Source organism: Lethenteron reissneri, chromosome 51, assembly GCF_015708825.2.
Source record: "Lethenteron reissneri isolate LAM-NWPU_2019-01 chromosome 51, ASM1570882v1, whole genome shotgun sequence".
Taxonomy (NCBI): domain Eukaryota; kingdom Metazoa; phylum Chordata; class Hyperoartia; order Petromyzontiformes; family Petromyzontidae; genus Lethenteron; species Lethenteron reissneri.
Genome location: NC_083829.1, coordinates 9,433,368 through 9,441,515, shown reverse-complemented (window position 1 = coordinate 9,441,515; position 8,148 = coordinate 9,433,368).

The window sequence follows — 8,148 nt, the reverse complement described above, 5'->3', positions numbered from 1 at the left end:
GATGAGTGGGTGAATGGGCGAGGTCGACGATTATTTCAACCGGTCCTGGGCATCCCCTAGGTCGACTCAGCCTCAAATGAGTAGCTGGTGCGATGTGGAAACATCGCCACTAGGGACACAAAGGTAGTGCTGGCCACCCACTTCCTCGTGTGCCGTGACAGGCCGTCAAAGGTGCTTGCTAACAGTCTACTGTTTAGGCTATATGGAGGGGTCTTTGTCTTGAGTGACTGGGTGTGTGGGCGAGTGAGTATGTTAATAAGTGGGTGAATGAGCAGGTGTGCGAGTGAGGGGGGGGTGGCGCAAGCGAGCAAGTGAATCAATGAGTGGGTTGGAGGTGAGCGAGTGTGTAAATAAGTAGGTGGGCGAGTGGCTGAGTGAGTGGGTATCTGAAAGAGTGATTACGTGAGTGGGTATGCAAGGAAGCGTGTGGGTCTATGGGTGATCATTATTGAACGAGTGGGTGAACAAGTGGGCGAGCAAGTGGATAACTGTGTGGGTGGGGGGTGAGTATCTGGGCGAGGTGGATAGGTGGGATGGTGGGTTGAGCTTGTATGTTAATGAGGGTGGGTGGATTGTTGAGTGACCGATGTATTGGGTAAATGAATGGGCACACATGGGCACAAACCCCACACAGACACATAAATCGGACACCAGGAGACACACACGAACAACACACAATCAGGAAGAAGCACTGCTGTGCAGGGGCGCTGATCAAGGTGCTTATCAGCAGTGCGGTGACACTGCACCATAGCCGGCATGGCGTTACACATCGCTGTCATTTCGCCGCCGCGGCGGCGGCGAAACCACCAGCGGGCAGACCGCGGGAACGGCGCAACACCCAACTTGCTTCTCAAGGACCGAACTCGTCGCCGGAACGTGCGGATTCTGCCGGAACGGTGCCGAAATTAAATCGCCGCTCGAAACGCGACCGTTCCCGGCTTGCGCCTTCGAACGCTGAAGTTGCGGTAGCAGCCCGGAGTGAAATATCTTGAAAAATCGGACGGCCCAGGGCTGGGCTCTACCGATTACAACCCAAGCAATCGATGACTCTGCTGACTATCGAACCCATTGCTCGACCCGTCAGAGAATGGAAAAATCATTGCATGGCTCATGAGCTGGAGGGAGGTGACGGTAAAGGCGCAGCCCTGCAATGGCTGGCCTCTGCTGGCGGAAGCAGTCTCCGCTGGAGGGAGCTATAGAAACGCTCTAAGAAGGCGTTTGGCCTACTCCTCCACCACGCTGGCCACACGGTTCGGGAGAGCTGGACGCACCCTCGCTTTACCCCCCAACCACGCGCGTCCTGCCGATCGTTTAAGAAAACTTGCCCCGCTGTGTCAACTGCCGCGCCGAACTGGCGACCTCTGGATTCATGAAAAAGGGCCTCCGCCAGAAACGTCGCCTATCGTACACTTTTCCTTGTAAGGCGACGCACAAAACAGTTGTTATCGTTGAAAGTGTCGAGTTGTTTTCGTTACGCTTGTGGACCGCTGCCAATGCAGCAGCGGCGCGTTCCGGCGAGCGGACTGCTACACACCGCACCAGGTAATCATTTAAGGCCGAGTTAACTTAGGCGAGGCCCATGACCGGCTCAGACATTCGCGACTGTTATTGGTCGTGAGCGGCAAACGAACTTGGCTCGCAGGGTTGGTCGCGCAGTGCGTTAACTGCTGCGCCACCACTCCCCAAACTGACCTACACTGACTTACAGACACACACACGAACATTGACCTACAACACACACAAACACTGACCAGCACACACACACAAACACTGACCAGCACACACACAAACACTGACCTACACACAAAAGACAAAGATCCCCCGGATAGCCTTAACAGACTGTAGGAGCAAGTTCTGTTAGCGAGCACCTATCAACGCCGGCACGGCACACGAGGGGGTAGGTGGGCCAGCAACATGCCCGGCCGCCTTTGGTCTCCCCAGTGGCGATGTTTACACACCGCACCAGGTACTCATTTGAGTCCGAGTCGACATAGGGGAGAGGCACAGGACCAGTTCAGGTAATCGTCACCGGTGTTGGCCGTGAGCGGAATTCGAATTCGCCGGGGTTCGTAGCACAGTGGCAGCGCTCACCGTTACACGACCGCTCCCCACACACACAAATACACAGAGACACACGCTGGCACACGCGGATACACGGTGACACACTTGACACACGCCTGGCACACGCTGACACACGGTGACACACTGACACACGCTGGCACCGCTGACACACGCGGACACACGCTGGCACACGCCGACACACGCCGACACACGCCGACACACACGCCGACACACACGCCGACACACACGCTGACGCACACGCTGACACACACTGGCACACACGGACACACGCGCAGACCAGCACAGGCGGGTGGCTACGAACACAGACGTGGCAGCGGCGATGCCGTGAGTCACGGGGTAGGAATGGTGCCCACACCTGGTGCCCATTGGCCGGTTTCACTACAAGTTTCTGCACTGGTCGAGCCAAATAAAGAGCCGGCGTCGGCCCGGCACGTGGGCGTTCGGTCTGGCATGGCCGCAGGATCGCCGATTGGTGAAGAAACACAACCGCGGTTGGGTGAACCCCCCCCTCCCCCACCGAACCGCCGGTCAGAGTTCACTCGTTCCATTCCGCTGCTCCCGGCCTGCAACTCACTTTTGTTGGCGACACGATCATCGTCGGCGTCGTTATGGCTATGACGACGCACTGATTTCACAATCAAAACGTGTTTGTTTTGATGGCAGGGACTCGCTACACCGAGTCTCTACGCGAGTCGGTGGATCTTTATGCAAGGTCAATATGTGAGTCTGTGGATAGCTAAGAAAATGTACGAGTATTTATTCGAGTCCACTGGTCTCTATGTGGGTCTAAGGATCTATACGCGAGTCTATTGGTCTCAACGCAAGTCTATGAGTCTCTATGCGAGTCTACGGGTCTCTTTGAGAGTGGGGTGGCTGAAACCCAGATTCAAACCCGGGACTCCGGTTCCGTGTCTGCGACGCATCGCTGCCCAGTTACCCAGCCACGTTCTTATCGCTAAACTCTATGAAGGTCAGATTTGCATCAGGACAAAACAGAGACAACATGTTGCCTGGAGATTTACCCGCATCGCTGGTGGAGACGCAAACACACACGCGCGCCTCTGATGAGCACGGTTGGCTACGTACGGTCAATGTACATACATACAAAACATGCGCATACACACACAGGGCGCTTCTGCCGAAAAATCTGATGACGGGCTATATTCGCCTCGAAATTCTAGAACTGCAGCAGCGGCGCTTCCCCGTGACCTCAGCTGACGCCGAAACCAACGTCAGCGGACATCCTCTGTCATCATCAGCAGCCATGGTCGATCCACTGCCTTTCGAAGGCCTCCCTAGGTCGTCGCCACGGTCTCCCAACACGACCATCCCGCCTCTCGGCGCCTGCACGGCGAGCAGATTTACGGCTCCATCTCCGCGGGGCGCGTTCCTTTTGCCTTGGCTGCCGCTGCGACGTTCGCGTTGACCACGGCCACCGTCCCACCCCACGCGCCACTCTTCACAATCGCCCCATTTACTATTTTTGTTTTGCAAGGAAAGGCCCGCCGAGATAGTTTTGCTCGTTTTCAGAAGCGACCAGGCCACAAATGATTTCTCAACAAAGTGGATTACCGTGTGGAGATGTTTTAATCAGCCAGAGACTCTAAACGCACGTTGATTCTAAATGTGGAGAGAAAAACTGGAGGACCCGGAGAAAAATCCACGCAAACTCCAAATATACAGCAGGCGTCAGGGTCGGGATCGAACCCACGACCTCTTGCATACGAAGGCGAGGGAGTTAACATCTCCTAGCGACCGTGGCGCCCCTATGTCTCCGACTTGTGTTTGTCTGGTGGTGTCACGGTTATCGCGATGGATTTGCATTCCGCACGATTCCATTTCTCGGTACGGCGGTTAAAACAAGAGGGCCACTTTCTTCAATTCTACCCCCCTGCCACCCACCCCCCCTCCCCCTCAGCTGCCTCTGTCCTCCCAGCAGCGTACATGGGAACTCGCCACGGTTCGTGGATTGCCAGGTTGCGTGCGGTGGGGTAAAGTATAGGTGTTCACACCTCTTCCAAAACGTGTGGCCCGCGTGGAAGAGTAGACAAAAGTATCCTGTAGTGGAGGCCCCTTCCGCCAGTAGTGGAGTAATCCAGCCATTGCACCTTCATCACAAGTGCCTCTTCCCCTGTCTCCCAGTGTCATCCAAAGCACCAACTTCTGCCTTGTTTATCGGTTCCACGCTCGCACACTTTCAGATGCGCTTCTGCGGCCACCTGGAACGTTCTTCCTTCCGATATTAAGAACCCGCTGGAGCAATGCGCTTTTAAATCAAAATTGAAAAGGAATTTCTTTAGAAGTGATTTTTGTGTTGAGTTTGTTGTCCTTCCCCCGTAACTCCGATTAAGCACGGTTGGCTACGTACGGTGCGAAAGAAGTTCAACATACATACACTGCTGGACGAACATCAACAAGACAACTCGAACTATGACCTCTAATCAACGTGCAATCCTCTTGCTCCTCTCTCTCTGTGTAATTCCAAGCACGCACCTCTCCACCACGCTTCACGGGGTGACGCACAAATATAAAAATAAAATACAACTTATTTAGGCGCCGCGCCAGGGCCACCTGACACGGAGAGTTACCCTAGTGACCCCACAGTTTAAATCGCACCCCTCACTTTGTTTTGACTTGTTTCACACACGCACGCTCACTTACACGCGTGCACACGCACGCACGCACACACTTTCGTACCGAACACGATGGCGCGACGACTCGCGTCCCATCGTGTCTAGTGCTCGCTCACACCTTTGCAGAAATCGTCACGATTAGCGGCACGCGTCGGCCGGTACCGCGCGGAAACCTGACGGTTTTACCCACGCGAGAGTTCGGGTCGTACGGCTTGCGTTCCCTCCGCGACGGCAACAACACTTCCCCATTCCTCGGCGGTTCCGTCTTGATTTTTAAACGACGCCCCTGCTCGCCGCTCGGCAACGTGGCCCTCCCGATGTTCGTGAGCAAGGCGCGGGTCCCAACCGGCGCTATTCGCGGTGCCGATAACCGTGATTCGGTAAAACGTGAGGTGACGTCGCGAATGGCTGGGCAGGGAGGAACGAGGAACAGGGGCGGAGGCCATAGCTGGAGGGCCGCCATCCCATGCGAGCGAACGCTGCCGGGTGGTTACCGCACTCTCCGGATTAAAGGAAAACTTGGCATTGCGGTAGCTGTGTGCGTGTGTTCAGGTGCGTGTGTTCAGGTGCGTGTCAGTGTACGTGAGTGAACGTAAGCTCCAAAGGTGGACTTTCCAATGACCAGCGGTGTCAAGATCGGCCTCTGTGGAGGAGGTTCGTGAAGGACGCTGCTACTAGGCAGTTGGGAGGCAGTTTCCCTCCAGCAACAACGGAGGGCAAAGGAGCAACGCTCACAACAACGAGTGGAGTGCCGGTGGCTAAACCACAGGAATTTGACACAGGTGGTGCATCTGCCAATTATCTCAGTCAATCAACCCATGGCACCTGGTTCTGTCCCGTCACCTCCTGCCAGCGGGTGTTCGACACTTCACGTGGCCTTGAAGTGCACATAGCCTGGTACAAGCACAATGTTGACAACACCACCACTTAGTGGCAAATGGCGGTTGTTGTTGTTGTTGTGGGGAGTACTGTTCACCTTGTTGCGTTCTTTGGTCTAAAACTGGTGGGACAAGGCCATAAAAAGGCTGCCATCTCTGGTGCAGGCCAATCAGTTTCAGGGACTGTGCGTGGGTTATTGTCGGGGCATGTTTGTTTGCTTCCTCTGCCGCAGGTCTGTGTGGTTGATGAAAAAGCAATGCTCTGTGGTATATATAGGTGTCTCTTTGGTGTTTGAACATCTTGGCGCCTCCTGTGTTGTTGCCGGAATGAGTAGAGCATTTATTTAATTAAAATATGCTTGTACCATATATAAGCATGTGTGTAGAGCCGCCGGTATAGACGTGTGCGGCATGTGAATGTGGTCTTACATAAACACACGCATCCACGCTAAACACACGGGGGGCGATAGCGGAGCGAAGAGCGCGCTGCGCTACGAATGCGGCAGAGACCTGAGTTCGATTCCCGCTCATGGCCACCAACACCAACACCAGTGACAATCATCGGAACCGGTCTTGGGCCTCCTCCCCTCGGTCGACTCGGCCTCAAATGAGTACGTAGTGTGGTGTGTAGTAAACATCACTGGTGAGACAAAGGTGGCCGGGCACGGTGCTGGCCAGCCACGCCCTCATGTGGTGCCTGCACGTGCCAACCTTCACAGGTGCTCGCTGACAGCACTTGCCGCAAAAGTCTGTTGAGGCTACACGTGGGATTTTTGTCTTGTAGTAGTGCAGCAGTTAGCTTCTTGCACTACGAAGCCGGTGACTCGAGTTCGATTCCAGCAGTCCTGCAAGCGAGTTGTTCCCGGTGGTTACTGGGAAGATTACAGGCAGAACCAAGTTCGTCCCTCAATGTTTTGTGAATAACAGGGCATATTCGTTCTCTTGTAGCATGTGCACCAACAGGTGCTTGTGCACAAACAGGTCCACGTACACCTTTTGTTCTCTTTTAGTCCCGCCCCCCCCTCCCAATACGTTCCATTCATTGGCTACCACATTCAGATAAGCCCCCCCCCCCTCCTCCCCCTTAATTTGTATTTAAGAACTTGCATCTTAGAATCTCTGCCTCACTTGATACAGTAAATCTAGCTGTGACGGTCCCACCTGATGACGGAGACTTGTGTTGCCTCCGAAACGTCGTGATTTTTTATAATTTTATTTCTATTATTACTTTTATTAATTTTCTTTTTATTTTTCACCTACGTGACTTTACCGAAAAAACCTGAGAGTATGAATCCTTGCAGTCACGAAAGCTTCAAATCTAGAGTTCTGTGCTATAACCGTCTTCATCACACGTAGTTAATCCACTGCTGGTTGAAGGTCTCCTCAAGCCACCGCCACCACCTCTCACGATGCTGTGATGTAGTAATCTACTGGGCACCCGCACAAGAGTTGGTTTCATGCCTCCATCTCCTCGGTGGACGTCCTCTCGGACGCGTTCCCTCCCCCGTTCACCGACTCGGTACGGGGCCAGAGTGTTTGTGCGCGTGTGCGCGTGTGCGCATTGCAGCATCGGTGTGATCATCACCGACACCGCCTTGTGGATCGGTGAAAAGCGGCGGCTCAAAATGTCACCAATTTTCTGTACATTTTTGTGGGCATCACTTAGTCGTGTCTGAACATGCTGTGGGCGTCTCTAAAACTACATCTATACATTCTATTGGTGTCTCTTAGCCATATCTAAACATTCTGTGGGCGTCTCTTAGCCATATCTAAACATTCTGTGGGTGTCTCGTAGTCACATCTAAACATACGGTGGGCGTCCGGACAACCGCGACACCCACAGTGGATACGCCTCCCCCACCCCGCCACCCCGCGTGTGCCAAGTGGCAGAATCCACCGCACCATCCAGCGTTTGTAACAGCGCTGCGCTCGAAACAATTTCTCAAGCGCTCAACCACTCAAGGTTAAAGGCCTCTTCACAATCACTCGGCCAAAGTCACTTATTCCTTATTCTGTGACCAGCCAACGCAGTCGAAAGTCTCTCTGGAGGGGGAGAGCTGGGTGTAACGTTCAAGGAAGTGAGAGCTTGCGCTAAAAGTGCAGCCCTGCAACTGCTTGCTCACGCCACTGCTGGCAGAAGAGGAAGCTCTGGAGAGAGCCCCTTTATAGAGGGCATTTGGTCGGCTCTTCCACACTGGTGGGAGTACCCACCATATGGTCCTTCAGTTTCAGTTTTCAGTTTAATTTATGAGGTATCACCCTGTGAGCCATGCGGCTCTTGACTCGGGTGCAACCGCAACAAAACAAAAACATGAACAAGAAACATCTTAAAGTGACTGCTTGACCGAGTGGACAAGCGGCGGTAAGGGGGGGGGATTCAAGAAACCTTTCTCAATTGTTTCTGACCGTTGCACCGCAGTGGCAGAAGAGGGCTGGGGGTAAGGTTCAAGACGGCTTAGACTCGTGGTAACCAAACGTGAGTGGAGAAGGAAAAGCAGCAAATTAATCCAAAGCGATGGTGCGCAAGCGGTCAAACCAAATACAGTCCAACGGTG